This window comes from Gallus gallus, chromosome 1 (assembly GCF_016699485.2).
Source record: "Gallus gallus isolate bGalGal1 chromosome 1, bGalGal1.mat.broiler.GRCg7b, whole genome shotgun sequence".
Lineage (NCBI taxonomy): Eukaryota > Metazoa > Chordata > Aves > Galliformes > Phasianidae > Gallus > Gallus gallus.
The window spans coordinates 32507681-32524506 of NC_052532.1; positions in this window are offsets into that span (position 1 = coordinate 32507681).

The following is a 16826-nucleotide window of genomic DNA, read 5'->3' on the forward strand; positions in this document are numbered from 1 at the left end:
TTATTCTACTAGATTAAGTGTCTGCCTTTGTTAACTCTTTCCCAATTGAGTGGTTTATTGTCTTAATTGACATTTGTGAATTACATTTGCCTTGTTTCCATCTGAATGATCTCACTTTTTCTAGATGTTCCTGTTCACGAAATGTATTCATCTTTGAACAGTCTTAGTTCCCCCTTTCACTAACTTAGTCATGTAGTCACAGATCAGTGCTGGTTACACACCATTACAACTTTGAGATACATCAAAACTGGGTATCAGTGTGCAGGAACAACCACGGGCAACATATTTTCTTAGCCTAAATACAGAGCGGATTCTTTTCTCCTTTGGCATGTGCTAAAAGGATGTGCTAAAATATTGTCAAAAGTGAACGCATCTAGACATATTTTGTTCACGCAAAATAAAATGTGAAACATTAAGTAAATAAGATTATTCACTTTTTTATTTACCACTAACAGATGGATATACCTTGTACTAACACAGGGGGAACACTAACTCTGCAGAGTTGCCACCCAGTTGTTTAACTGCTATAAGTTTACATCTGAAATTACTGATGATATAGCTATGTCCATCCCTAGAGGCATTCAAAGTCAGGTTGGATGGGGCCCTGGGCAACCCTGGCCATGGCATGGGGATAGGAACTAGATAATCTTTAACATCTTCATCAATGTCATTGACAGTGGGATCAAGTGCACACTAAGTAAGTTTGCAGATGACACCAAGCTGTGCAGTGCAGTCAACACACCTGAGGGATAGGATGCCATCCAGAGACACCTAGACAGGTTCAAGCAGTTGGCCCCGGTAAACCTTGTGAGGTTCAACAAATCCAAGTATAAGGTCTTGCATATGGGCTGCGGCAATGCCCACTATCAGTACAAGCCATGACCCCCACAACCATTTTTGTGGCCATTTCAATCCTTGTGACAAGCCCCACAGTAATGACTGTTGTCGTTTAACCTGGCAGGTGGCTAAGCGCTACACAGTTGTTCACTCACTCTCTGCTTTCCTCGAGGAATGGGGAAGAGAATCAAAAGGAAAAGAAAACAACAAAGTACAACTCAAAGTAGAACTCATAAATCTATTTGCTAAGATAGAGAAAAGGAAAAGGATAATAATTATGACAAATATATATCTATATATGAATGTATATAAAAAGTAATGCACAAGCAATTGCTCACCACTCACTGACCAATTCCCAGCTAGTCCTCTGAGCAGAGAAAGAGGGGAGATGAACTCCCATACCCTTCAAAACTCTCCTTCCACATGATGCCATATGGTATGAAATATACCTTTGGCCAGTTTAGTTGTCAGCTGTCTTCATTTTGTTCCCACACAGCCCTTTGTTAGTATGAGCTGGGAAACTGATTGTGAGATGAGGGATGAAAGGATGGAACACACCCTGATGAAAAGAAATTGGGGGTACTTGTGGATGGCAAGCTGGACGTGAGCCAGCAATGTGCTCTCACAAACCAGAATGCCAGCCCTATTCTGGGCTAGAACAAAAGGTGCACAGTCAGCAGATTGAGGGAGGTGATCCTGCCCCTCTACACTGCTCTCTGTCTAGCCACAGTATCTTCAGTATAGGAGAGATAAGAACGTGTTAGAGCGTGTCTAGAAGAGGGTCACCTAAATGATCTGAGGGATGGAACAACTCCAATGAGGGCAGGCTGAGAGAGCTGGCGCTGTTCAGTCTGGACAAGGCTCCAGGGAGACAATAGCAGCCTTTCAGTGTCTAAAGAAGGGCTACAGGAAGGAAGGGGACAGATTCTTTAGCAGTGTCTGTGGTGAAGGAACGAGGGGAAATGGCTTCAAATTAAAAGAGGGGAGCTTTAGATTGGATATACAGAAGAAGTATTTTACTATAAGGGTGGTGAGGCACTGGAACAGGTTGTCCAGAGATGTGGCGGATGCCTTGTCCTTGGAGACATTCAAGGTCAGGCTGACTGGGGCTCTGAGCATCCTGATCAAGTTGTAGGTGTTCCTGCTGACTGCAGGGGTGTTGGACTAGATGACCTTTAAGAGTCCCTTCCAATTCAAATGATTCTTTGATTCTATGATCTTTAAGGTCCCTTCTAACCCAAGCCATTCTGATTGTGATTCTATGAATACCAGCAAAGTATACTGACAATGACGAAAGTGCTGATCTAATATCCTATTCCAGTTTTTTTTAGAGATATCCTCAGACTTTTTCTTTTGGAGTGGATGTGACAACAAGATAAGAACAAAATAGCAACACAAGAAAAACAAGCAAAAAAAAAAAAAAAGAATATATATATATGTATGCACAGACATATATTTCTAGTGTTATGACTAAGTCTCTGCTGCACTTGTAAAATTCAGGACAGTGATTCCCTCAAATGCAGCATCAGATTGCTTATAATATCTTAATAAATAGCATTTAATTTCACTTAAAGCAGTTCCAAATGACACCCACTTAAAAGGGGGCCTCAGGAGCAAGACCCTGGAAATCTGGCAACAAGGAAAATAGCTTTAGTCAGTGTAGTACTGCCACACTGAAAAGGGGCAAGCAGTGCTGTCAGCTGCCTCTTATTTCATCTCTCAGCTGCCTTACCATTATGCTTGTGTCACGTGTTCCACAATCTCATTCTCTTACCCAACCTCATTATTGTTCTCAATCATTTTTCCCATCTGTAACCAACTATGAAAAAACCCTCTGATAAATACATGCTTGTTGAACAGATAATCTTTTAGAAAATACTCTGACTATTGTATGAATGTTCTACTTCACTCAATTTTATTTACCCTCAGTAAGGACTCTTTACAAAAGCAGGTTGTGTCAACCTTTTTTTTTTTCTCTAGTTTTCTGCCAAGCTTTGGATTCAAACCAACAGTGGATGAATGCAAACTGAATGAATTACTATTGCATAGCCAAACTACTGTCAGTGGCAAACAATTGAAAAGATTTGTATATTAATTAATAGCACTATTTGACTTTTGAGGTAAAAAAATTCTTTTTTTTGTTTTGTTTGTGTAAGGGTATTGCATTGCTGAAACCTTTGAATGCATAATACGCATTTCAGTCATAAGTCCACCTCAGACCTCTGAATTTTAAGGAACAATAACAAAGCTTTTGTTCACTTATTTTTGGGGGGAACAAAACGCCTTATGAAATTTGAGACTTACAGAAGACACTTGAATTATTCATACCTACTACAAATATATAGAAATGTGGTATTCAAGATAATAAAAACAGAACTCAGGAACATTTTCCTTGTGTAAGTCAAAAAGACAATTTTCATTAATTGGGAGTATTAGAAATGTAATAAAATATTCCTTTAATCCTTGATCTACTTATCCCTTCTCTCATTATGAACTCTAAAAATTCCTTTTTATGTTTCAATCAGTTGATATAACTTTTTACTGGGCTGATATAGATTTCCAAGTATACACTCACTACTTAAAATTTGATTGTGTATTTTAGGTTTGGTAGTTGACTACTGAAAGAATTTGTGGTTGTATGTTAGCTATGCTAAAAATCAAGATAGTTATGCACTGAGATCATTTGAAAGGCTTAAACTGAACCTTAGCCTTAGTTTTAGCAAAATAATCAACTGTTTTCATTTAAGGCCGATACTGATATTTTTTACCATGTCTGCAGAACAATAAAAATTTAGAAACTTCTAGTTATGAAGCATGATACTTTCAGGAAAGACCGTTGTCAATTTTAATATATGTTTTAAATGATGTAGGTCAGGTTCTGTTTTTCTTTTGACTGATTAGACTGAGTTTCTTGTCATGGTAGCAGTCTGAATTAACAAGGCACTTAAACACATGCATAAAGTTAAGTTTAGTGGTCTGATTGAAGTCAATTACACTTTTTGAATACTAAATATTAAACACATGAATGAGAATGATTATGGTTATTAGATTGCCATTTAGAGATAGGGAATTGCTTGTAATCAGAATTTTTAAACTAGATCAGGACAAATACCTGAGAAGCAAACTACAAAAAGTAAAATGAAATGAAATGAAATAAAGTAAAAGTGGAAAGTGGATGTTAGTGATCAAATTACCTTCCCAATTTTTATTCAGTTTTTGTTTGCATACAGTGTGGAATAAAGATGAACCTAAATGATAATTAATTTACAATGTTCAAATATAAGTATTCTGAGGCTCTGGAAATGCTCTACAAATGCTTACATATGTATATATTTAAAAGTCCTATGTAATTGTGGTTAAGCAGTGCATATTTAATATATCAGAATATACACTGTGTCTATGAACACACGGACAGGGGAAAAAGTATTGCTTTACATGTGTCTAAGCATATATCTTCTTATTTATTTGGAGGTACTCCACTAATTTTCTGACTTTGAAAATAAAATGTGAGGCCACATCTTGAGTACTGCATCTAGTTCTGGGCTCTCCAGTTCAAGAAAGACAGGGAAATTCTAGGGAGAGTTCAGTGGAGGGCTATAAAAATGATTAGGGACCTGGAGCATTTATGTGGAAAGGCTGAGAGACTTGGGACTGTTTAGCCTGGAAAAGACTGAGAAGGGATCTGATCAGTGCTTATAAATATCTACAGGGCAAGTGTCAAGAGAATGGGAACAGGCTCTTTTTGGTGATGCCCTGCTACAGAAGAGGAAGCAAAGAAATTGTAATGCAGGAAATACTATCTGAGGTCCCTTTCAACCTATGATTCTGTGATTAAGAATTCATCCATAGCTCAGAGCATCTTCATCTAACCACATTCAAATGGACTTGTACCATCCTTAATAAGTTTGCTGTGCTCAGTGAGAACTCATATGACATCTTGATGAATATTGCACTTTACTGATGCAACAGATTACAGATTCCTTTGTATTGCCCTTTGATAAATACACTGCCTGCAGAGCACATGCATATACCAATAATATGAGTAATAAAACCACGAACATGTGAAATTATGGAGTAACTCCATAGATATTTCTAAGCTTCCTGGGAAAGCATTCTGTGTAACCTAGTGTGTGAATCTTACCCAAAAGGTGTCTCTAAGTGGGGCTGAGAGGAGGGACTCAGTCTGTCAAGTGGTCCCAGGAGTCAGCAATGTCCTCATGACTTGTCTGCAACGGTATCTGTTACCGCCGGCAACCACCATGGTCCCAAGCTGCACCGTCATGGGCTAGCAATCAGAGCTCTCTAGGACCATAGCAACACAGACACTAATATGGGGCTGTAGCAGAATGGCGTTTATTCACTAATACACACAGCTTATATACCTTACTTGGGCTATCGTGCCCTGTCCTGATTCGTCCGTACTGGATCTTAACCCCTTACTACAATTCCTTATTGTCTCCTATTGTCTCCTCATTCCTTCGCCTTCTTCTTATCTTGTTTACTTTGTTAGCAAGGACAGTATGTCTGAGCACAACAGCACCTTTTCACTATGCTTAGGGAGAGGCCTATCCTGTACAACACGTATCCCCACCAAGCGCCTACTACAACAGGTATCTTACCCAAAATTCCTGCTCTCTTAAGCCATTTTATACTATTCTCTTACTTTCAGCTGCAGCTTGAATTACTCTAATCATACCTATCTTTGTTGCAATTGATGTAACAGAAAAATGAAAAGCTGCTGACTCTAGGTGCCTACTATTCAGATAATTAGTTCCATAGTACCATGAAGTTCCCATCCCTATGATGCTATCTCAGAGCCTGGTCGCGGTGTTTACTCTCCACTCCATCCTCCATGCTATATCTCTTAAAGTCAACATACCCAGATGTCCTGGTGTTTCAAACATCTAGGGTCTGCAGGTCCTTTGTTGCTTAGGGAACTAGCATGGGACAGACTCCTTGCATATTCACCACATCCTACCTGGGAGGTTTCCTCAGCCCTGTACCTTCTCTTAAGAGGTGAGCATTTCAATAAGTCACCTCCAGTAATCCACCATGTGACTACAGTCACTCAAATGTCACAATATTTAGAAGGAGCTGGGGAAGTCATATGCAGTCTTTCCATATGTAGTAGAGCTCAAGCAGCTCTCAGACTGCTCACTATATATGTGGTAAGATGATAGACTCGTAGTCATAGCATTTAGCAAGACTTTGTTATCAGTCCTGAGCAAAGCTTTTGGCATAACAGCAAGGCTGAAGGAGGAGGTAGTGGGGAGGGGAGAGCATACCATCACATGCAGTAGTGAAAAAAAGCATTTGGTGTTCTGGCCCTTATGTTGATGATATATGAAATTTAGAGATTCTTCTTCAGATTAAATTTAGCCTGGAACAAATTCATGTCTATACCTAACAAATGTCTTTAGCATATCTGGGATATGAGTCATTGGTTTAGACCCTTTGCTCCCAGGAAAACTAGGAGTGCCATTGCATGTTCCTAGTAGAGATGCTTTTTTTTTTTTTTTAACTGCTCTGCAAGTAGAGCCAAGGTACAGGAAGCAAAGCTGGGTAGAGGACTCACTTTGAAACTTCAGTACTGATTCATAACAACAGATTCATGAAGATGCAGTCCCTGACAATTTCAGTTGCCTTAGGAAAGGATAAATTACTTCTTGTGATGTGTATCCAGCTATATTGAACACTGAAGTAAAAGCTACCACTTTTAAGCAAACAAGCAAAAAGCTGTAAATTTTAAAGTGGTTTGAAGTCAGGAAAGAGGACCTGTACATCTTAATCATAATTTTACTTAAGATAACAAAAGCTTCAAACACCATATTTCTGAATATGCTTCAAGACCTGATCAAGTCAGTAGTGTTCTACTGGTTTCAGTCAGCTCAACTTCAACAGTGACAGAAACTGTACTCAGTTCACTTTTATCCACTATCACGTAGGGTTTCTTAACACAGAGAACTGTTATTGTACTTCAGTTTTGGAATGGTGGGTTGTCTTCTGGATTTAGCTGATCTTCTACCATAATACACTCAACTTTAATGACAACAAACACTGTTCTCTGTAAAGTTTGTATTGAATCCTAACATTTCTAGCACACTTTTAGTTTTCATGTCTTTAAATATGTGGCATTTTATTTGATTAAACTATCCTGCAACTTTTCAGTCTATTGAGAACAAGCTTCTTAATAATATTCCAATTTGCTTCAGATTATATTGTGTCATTTGCGAGTTTTTCTCTTCGATTATAGACTAATTAAACTTTGCTGATACTTTGGTATATCTTCTAGAGCTTTATCAATTGAGGCTATCATCTCTTCCACTGGAATAGATTTGAGCACTAATGAAAATTTTAAACCTCAATTTAAACCATTAAACTCTTTTTCACTTAATTTAATGGATAATATATGACTATTTCTACAGCTCTAGAATGATTAATTATAGCCTGATTAATTTTTAGATTTTAATCAACTTTTCATATTTCTATTTCTGATTGTACTTGTGCTCTCTTATATGCCTATACAGACTCTGTAAGTTATGAAACTTTCTCAGTTAAAATATTTCTCCATTTTCTAAGCAACTTTCTCAGTTATTCAGCAATTAGATCTCTCTTCATTGGTTTTGAATATTAACTGAAAACCTGTTCTTTATTTGATGGATCTGCACGTCAAGACAGTGGTTTTGAAATAATATTTTGCTTTGACTTTATTGATTATTCTTATCATCCAAGAACATTCTTGCCTGGTAGTCAAAAGTTCGTATCTAGGCTGCAGAGCAGCACAAGCATATCTAAATCAGTTTTAAATGGGCTAGCTCACAATTTGCTGAATATTGATAGATATTTTCAGGGTCCTCAATGATTTTTCAAGCTATATTGTTTTGTGCTGTTACTGCCAGACCACTCTGAATGCTCATGCAAGCTCTTCTGAATGTATTCAGGTGAATTTACACTGTGCTGAAGGGTGTACTATGATCTTTCTTGTGTTTTTGCAACTATCATGGTGCAATTCAGTGTTGTTGAGCACAAATGTGTTCTTCCATTGATTTTTCATCAGACTTTGACTAAGATCTTTGTAGATCTTTGTACTTATACCTTCCATTGTGCTTAAGTGTCTGTATGATAAAGAATTTATCATTTTGGATAGATATTATTGTAGGTTTAATTATTATTTGTAAATGACATACAGTTTGACCCCTTTATCAACATCAGCATCACAAGTTAAACTTACTTTTTTTATTATAGGGCAAAAATGTGATGGGCTATCATTTTCACGCAGTGTAATTTTCAAATATGAGATAAGCATAAAGATAAATGAATTGAAAGAACTAAGGCGACACTACTGGAGAAATGTGGATCATTCCTAAAAATCTCTGTAATGTCAACTTTAAAAAACAAGCATTTGCTGTTTGCTGTAAACATATTTTGACTTATTTTAAAAATCCTTTTTTACGTATAAAGGTTATTTTTTTTCACACTTTATTTATTTTATATCTTTTATTCTCTTAATAGCCTTTTTCTTCACAAGTCAGCATTAACAAATTTGCAAGGTGCACTATTTACATACACTTTTAAGCTCACAAGTTCTCTGTCATTTAAGGTTTTAAGAAAGATCTAGCGTAAAAGAATAAATGAAATGAAATACGATAAAATAAAATCAATTCCTCATAAGATTTTTCTCTCAATTCTTTTAAGGTCTGTAGACTATAATTCATATTATCTAGAATTTTTTGAAGTGGTTTTAGGTTGCCTATTATTTTTTTATTTATTCGGGATGAAAAGATGTCTACAAGATATAATCAAAACTATAAAAATCTTACTTTCAGAGGGAATTTAAGCAAACAACATTTACTACACAGTTTTTGAAGTATTTATGACCAGAGTGTATAACACAGTGACAAAAGGTGTAGAATAGAGTGTTGCTCTGATCCCTGAATTTGTAATATAAATATTGCAGCCTGAAAAGTAAATCAACCAAGCAAACATAAAATAGAATAAAATAAAATAAAATAAATAAAATAAGCAAACCATCATAAAGCAGACAAACTTTTAAAATGATTTTCTGAAATCAGATTTCCCACATCCCAGGAGCTCAATACTAACAGTGTCATGTAAATAGAAGAAGTGGACATAGAGCAGACACATAGCACACATTCTCAAAAGAATTACACTTTATGTTGGGAAATGAGAAAATTATTACTCACATTTATGCTCTGTGTGTGTTACTGCACTGTGGCATGGTTTTCCAGAGAGCTGTAATGCTGTGTATGCTGTAGCAAGTGTAGGGACATCTAGAGCTATGGACTGGGACCTGATTAAGCTACCATTCTTGGGTGTAGCAATAAAAATGTCAGCACTTCCCTCCATTAATCCCACCCTTAGCTCTCACCAGCACAGATCTGCTTCATGACACTTTCTATAAGAAATTCCTTGCTCCTGTTCACCTCAGAACTGGCTTATGATTTTCTTCATACTTAAAGTGAAATTAAATAATTATATTAAGTGAAAAAATATAAAATAATACAAATAAAATACATAATAAAAATGGAAGATAACATTAAAGAATATGCCAAGAATAAAAGAGAATGAAGTTTTAATGAAGTATTCCTATCTCTTCTTGAAGCTGTCTCAAAGCATAAACTTGTCAGATTGAAAAAGGGAACTGTAGAGAGAAAAAATTTAATGTGTCTTTTCATGTTAACCTGTAAATAAGATATTCTGCAGCAGCTTTTTGGTTTTTCTTTTGTTTCCCTGAAGCAAAAACATGTCTCTAAAGCATTGAAATTCATGTTTCTTTAGCACTGTGTTTTCTTTTGTACTAGAAATTATTTTGCTTTAGAAAATTCCAAAATTATTCTATACTTTGATAGCTTTTTTTTTAATTGAGGAAGAAATTAACACTCAGACATACAGTATGATTATTTTTAAATGTTATGATGACAATAGAGGATGACCTGAACTAAAATAGTCATGATCTACCCACACATCTGAAATTAAATTGTTTAAATTTATTGAATATGTATTAATGAATCACCAGAAAACCTGGTATTGAATGCTAAGAAATAAATGCTATATTTTTTATTACAGCCAAGAAAATTTTAGTTAGTTACTTTTACAAAGCTCTTTAATGAGCCTGTGGTCAAGGGTTGTTTATTCTACATTGTAACTAAGATCAAGTAATTCTGGATAATAATTAAAGGCATGTATTAAAACATCTAAAAAGCCTTTCTCTTCACTTTTATTTATGCTTCTATTAAGGATGAGATGATGTGTAACAAAAAATAATAACATAGTTTGTATCTTAAATGTTTAAAAATTTTCGACAAAAATTAAATCATCTGAATTTGCATAATTTTTTCAATTGTTCATGTGGCTCCATTTTGTTTTGTTTTGTTTTTTGTTTGCTTTTTGGAACAAAAGAAAATTCATGAATTAAGCTAAAACTTTTAATATACACATGAATAAATGATACAACATTTCATTGATAAATTTAAAAGACAAGATAGATAATAAGGATTTCTCTGTTCATAACTTAGGTTTGTTTCATTGCCAGTCTAGGAGAACAGAAGATGAATTTATCCATTTTTACTATGTCTTATTATCCTTCTAATGCATAGATTTTCTATAGTTTCATATGGTATCTTTCTAGTTTACATAAGTCAGGCCTGTCCTTTAAATGTGAGTATTTTAGATTGTGATTGTATTGACATTACATAAACAAGACAATAATAAACTTCTCATATGACATTATATTAGACATGAAATCTTCATTCTCTAATAAACATCATTAATTTATGTGCATTCATTTTTAATAGGTACTTTAAGGTCACCTGCCACTATCCATAATCTTTACTGGCCTTATTTAATGTATTTGACTGTCAGTTTGAACACCCTCTGTAACATTAAAAATATATATGTTTCTAAACATTTTTTTTCCCAGTATTTTAAGTTGTAAGAAAATCTTCACTGAATTTTGTTGATCAGCTACTCCCAGTTTGTCAGCTCTGGCTTGGCCTCGGGAGGATAATTCATTCTGTATCTCCATTGCAAATGTCAGGCTCATGTGTAATACAGTAATCGAACCAAACATAAACAGTCACAAATAGCACTTCTTAGGAGGTCATGCATTAAAATTGATATTTTCATTGACTGATTAACTGACACTTGTTTTTCTCAGATGCTTCCCATTCAAGGGAATAGGGTTCATTTTGTTTCTGATTGTGAAACATACTATGGACCACCAGAAGACATTATTTTCAACATTTCATGGATGCTATTTTTAAAATTGCCTATTTCGATCCAGTTTTCCTCAAGATTCAAAAATCAAAAAAACTGCACAACTATAATTCATTGTAAATACACACACACACAAAAAGCCCCAAACAACAGAAACAAAGAAATTGAAAAGTTAGTGATATGTAATGCAAACAAACTGTATTCTTTGAACAATTATTCATAGCCCCTGTTAAAAGTGCCTTATTTTCATCTGTTTTTTTTTTTTTTTTTTTTTTTTTTTTTGTTAACATTCGTCATTCACTGTAGGAGCTAATAGATAGGCTAAACATGCTCGTGAAAGAACAAGAAGAAGAGATTGTTTTGCTTATTTCTGAAAGACATTCAGGTTTGTATTTCTTCTTCTCTTTTCAGAGGTCTTTCCCACGCATTTTAGTAGAGATATATGTCTTGATTGGTGCAAACATTCAACAAATTTAATCAAAGACAGAATTAGAAAACACTTGGAGAAATCTATACTTAATCTTTGAAATAATTTTCTTTTGCCTATGAACTTAATGTGAAGAAAAATGACCCTCATCATATCTGCTTTATAGTTAGCTATATTCTTCTGATATGTCAACTGAAAACTGTTTTAACTATTATGTGAGTATACATAATAAGATTTCCAAAAGTATTCCCAATATGTTATCACATAACTATATCATTTCATTTTTAAAGTTATGATTTGATAAAGAAGCTTACTATTGTTCTTCCATTCACTGTTTGCAACTCAAAATATTGAGATATATCGCATTTAATAGCACATTTAATTTTTTATAGTTCTCAGTCTAAATTTTGGCTCTAGCAAAAAAACTGAGTCAACAATGGATGAAAAAAATGACTGTTTTACTACATTAATAGGGTACTCTGTATCTATGTTGTTTGATCAGAATATAATGAATTTGGTGCAAGCGTGCTGTCACCCTGCCTTAAGTTTCTATTTCTTGATTGGTTTACACCACTATTAACAGTAAAAATAAAAAGAGACTATCCTGATCATCCATAGGTTTATGTTTGGTTTTGTTTTCTTATTATTTTTTACTAGGAAAGTATTCAGGAAGCAAGTCTGTCAAAGCATACAGAATCAGTAACAAGTCAGTAAACTTCACTAATATATACTGACATTCAAAAGGCAGATATACTGATAATAAAGAGTTATATTCTAAATGCGATGTCACAAGTTTCCAGTATTCAGTATTCAAATATCAGCATAGTATGTTCAGTCATGAGCAAATATTAATTTCCTTCTTTGTATAGAATCAGGAAAAGGGACCTTTACTAACTGAACTTTGAAACGGTGCTGGTGTAATTGTTCTTACCAAGGACATATATACAATCTGAAACAGATGCTTGCATGTACTGACTGTCTGTCATCATTATTTTTTGAAACTTAAATACAGGATTAGAAAGTGCCTCATATAACTGAAAAAATAGGTCCATATCATTAAAGGCATTGAAGATGGAAATCATTTTTTACAGATCATAATCTTAATCAATCCACCTCAAATGTGCTAAAAGTTTACATTTAAAATTTTAGTCACCAGAGTATTCAAACAACGACTGAAGCCTTCCGAGCCATCTGAATAACATTTTGAAATTTTAAAGACTCTTTCCCATACTTTGAAGAATTGTCCCTGGAGGTGTTCAAGATGTTGTACTAAGTAAGGGACATGGTTTTGTGGTGAAATATTTGTGGTGGGTGGACGGTTGGACTGGATGATCTTAGAGGTCTTTTCCAATCTTGGTGATTCTATGATTCCATGAATCTATGATTTTCTTTCAGCCTATCTCACAGAACAGTGCAAAGCTTAGACAATGGAATCACATGTAGAAGAGCTCAAAAATATAAAATTTCCCCCAAACACTTTCTTTCTCCTCTTTCTCTTACAAAATGATTTAGCAATGTGTGTTACTGCTTCATTATCAGTTTTTAGCATGCAGAACCTCTTTAAATAACAATGCTACCATATGTTCAGTAATTTGTCATTTGGCAGATTGATTTCCATTGTTAGAGAATTCCTTTTCAATACAAAGAAGCTGTTATCACCTGTGATAGACTAACATGCTTGGAACGTATTTGGGACAACACTAATTCAGTTGTCATCTTTTCAAATACATGTACACAATCACACATCTAGACCAACAAAGGCTTGGGCCTTCATCCAAGTGGAAAATCTGGAGCATGCTTCCTTGCTAATTTGCTGAGAAATATGCAAATACCAATTCATAGAGAAACCGAAACCTTCACAAGAAGCAGAACGACAAACACAGAGAAACATGTTCACTAACACATAGCACCTAACTTTTTGAACTTCTCGGGTGAGAACTGAGCTTGAACTTAGTCTTTTTTTCATTTTCAGAAAGTCAGTAAAACGGTGAATCAAAGCATAACTAGTGTTAAGTGTCACAGAGATCTGATGCTATTTCAGGTCTTAAGAAAAAAATCAACCTGTAAAGTGTAAAGAGCTTTGCAAAAGGCTGAATGCTTTGGTCAGCTTTGGGGAGCAGAGAGATGACTTCATAAAAAGCAGAGAATGACCAATAATTTGTGCCATCCCTTTCCATGAAGACAAAACCAGATTTATTTTCCAAGACTTAATTAAAAAACAAACAAACAAACAAACAAACAACAAGGACACTGCTCTCTGAATAAGTTTCTTATTTCTGCAGCTGTTTCTTGCCAAAATTATGTAATTCTAAGTGGATTCAGGTTTGAGGGTTTTGGTGCATTACTGTGGGCGATTAGTCTTTGTTTCTCTTTCCATTTTCTCCTAAATGCATACTGCAGCTTCAGTCAACAAAATCTCATCTACATTAACAACTGTGATTCACAGTGATTGTTTTGAAAGTTCTTCCTCTATAATAATAACCATCCTCTCAATATTAATTTTTGAAATTCTAATAATATGAGCTATCTACATGTCAGAGTGATCACATATGACCTAAATCAATTGAATAGTGTTTAGGATATGTAATTGAAGACATTTTTATTATCACAGGAGAGTAAAACCGAAGCCAGTAAAACTAAGAAATTCTTGCTTTGAAGTCATCACAGTATAATAAAGGTTTGCACCTCCTTTACTCATCTTTAAAAATAAATGCATGTCAAAAGATCCTAGCAATGAAAACACTGTTTAAATAGATCAAGATTTGAGTAATTTCAGCAGGAACTCAGACTACCAAACATCTACAAAATCTCTTCTTTCAACATTTGGTTTATTCACCCTTCTGTTTCCCCAAATACCAACTATTTCCTTTCATGCCAGAAAGTCACCAGATCTGAGCTATTTTTGAGCAAGTAGGTAGTGTGATGTTTTAAAAACTCACTGGGATACAAATGGTCTCCAGTATCTACATCTTTTTTAAAGGAAGATGGGACCACCCCCAGGTCTTCTGCTAAGTTCCACATGCCAGTGGAATCAGCAGAAATAAATAACCTTCATATTTCAGCATTACATACAATCTAGTAATGCCAGTTCTCATCTATATTTTTGTGCAGTAATCAATGTCCAGTTCCTAAAAATGTATCAAAAAAAGTATCAATATGTTTCAGGCAGATAAAAATTGGTTCAAAATGAAGAAGATAATTTCAGCAGTAATTTGTGAAATCAAAAAGTAAATATTCCTTTTACAGAGTCTGGCAGTTTATATTTTTAACTGTGTATTTATAATGTCATCCATCCTACCTTTATATTGTTTATGGCAAGGGTATAACTGGAGCAAGTTAAAAACAATCAGCAATGCCCATGATATGAACTGTGACAAATAGAGAAACAGATAAATTTGTGCTTCAAATAAGATATTGCTGTAATCACTTACATCTTGAATATGCTTGCCCCAGAAGCCTACTGGAATAATCACAGATAGATTAGATGGCTTTATCTTCTAACAAATATGCTATTTTTCACACACTAGATTAGAAATTAATTTACAAGAATGACCCACTTGAAATGACTAAAATAGCCCTCAACAATCTCTTTTTATACAATTTAGAGCAAAGAATGTATAATAGAAAGCAGTTAATTTTTTATTTTTTAAGATAACTGGGAATGAGAAGAACAATACATCTTAAATTTACCTTCTGACAAAATAACCAGAAATGGAGATCATCTTGAAGAAGGATAAGTCTTAGTCTCTAGGCCTTTCCAAACAGTAACAAAGGTCAAGAGTTTAATATTCTATTCATAACTTACAAAGAAATTTCACTCTGCAGCATCAGAGCATTATACACCACTCATAAAACAGTTTTATATGTGGACCTATAGCTCATGGTTTTTGCAGTCCTTCAGTGTAGAGACTTTGGATGTAGACAATTTTTATACAGCTCAACCACCCTACTGATGACTCGCTCATTGCTTTGTATGAATGAGTAAAATTGTCTTCTATAAAAATATATAAAAACTATGCACATAATACATTACTGTTACAAATAAAAGTAATATTGTGTGTGGGAAGAGAATCTGGAAAGGTGTACAGGATGACAAATTTTGGCAATACTCACTGAAACGTAATGGGGATACTTCCAGTATAAAAAGATATCTTCATGCCTCTCTTTCTTCACACAGTCTTGTTTATGTAATTAGCAAGTTGAATTATTCACTAAACAGAAATATTACTTGGTTACAGTGGCAGCAGGTAGCACATAAATTATAAACTACACATCCCTAGAATTCAAAAAATAATAACTAAGGAAGCTGTGACAGGTACTTAATTTTGTCATCCGTTCTCAATTGCATTGCTCATAACTAGAAAAGAGGTTTACCATTTTGATTCAATTATCTGTGCTTGCTAAATTTTCAAAGGAAGAAAAAAATATCTAATTCAAGAACAAAATTACTCTGAGTAGCAATTTTAACATACTACTTTATAATTAAAAGAAAGTCAGTGATACCAGAGATTTCATGAAATGTAATTCATGATGATCTGTTTGAGCAAAGAAATCTCACCAACACAATACACTCACTCTAAATATGGCCAAACTATGAAGATTTTAATGAGCTCTTTTTGCTTTCATTCAAGCAAACTGTTATCAGCTTCACTGGTAATCTTAAGTGCTTTCCTTTTTCCTCATTTTGTGGAACTCCCAGAGAAAAAGAGGATTTGCCCGGGTTGGAAGTGAATGCACTCAGGTGAGATTAAATACATTCTTACAGCCAAGAGTAGAATGGCATCCAGTCCCTTCTTGTTCTGCCAAAACAAAAATGATCAACTATGATATATATTTAGTGCGTATACACCCTGTTTTCGCTGTTGTTGTCATTATTCCTCTGTGCTATGCCACTGTTTTGCCCATTCATATAAGCTTTGTTAAAAATTTGGTCTTTTGTTTTAGCTTCTTACTTTGCCTTTACAGTTACAGGTAAATAAAAACAAAACAAACAAAAAAAATGGACATGGTTAATAATCTGATTTATGGGATTTCAGAAATGGAACTGTGTCACTCTATTAATGAATGCTGAAACTGCACATGAACATCAACATAACCATCTGTCTTACCCAGAGCAATAACAATTTATTTGTCTTATATCTTCCATAGACTGAATAATAAAATACATAATAGTATTGCTGGAGTGAAAAGTTATTATCTCAATAAACAATCTTGTTCCTTTTTTTAAATTATTATTGTGAGAAACGCGCTCAAGATCAAAAATCTCTAATGAGGCAAAGATCTCTGTGAAGAGCAGTTTATTCATTGATGCAATGAGCGCACACTC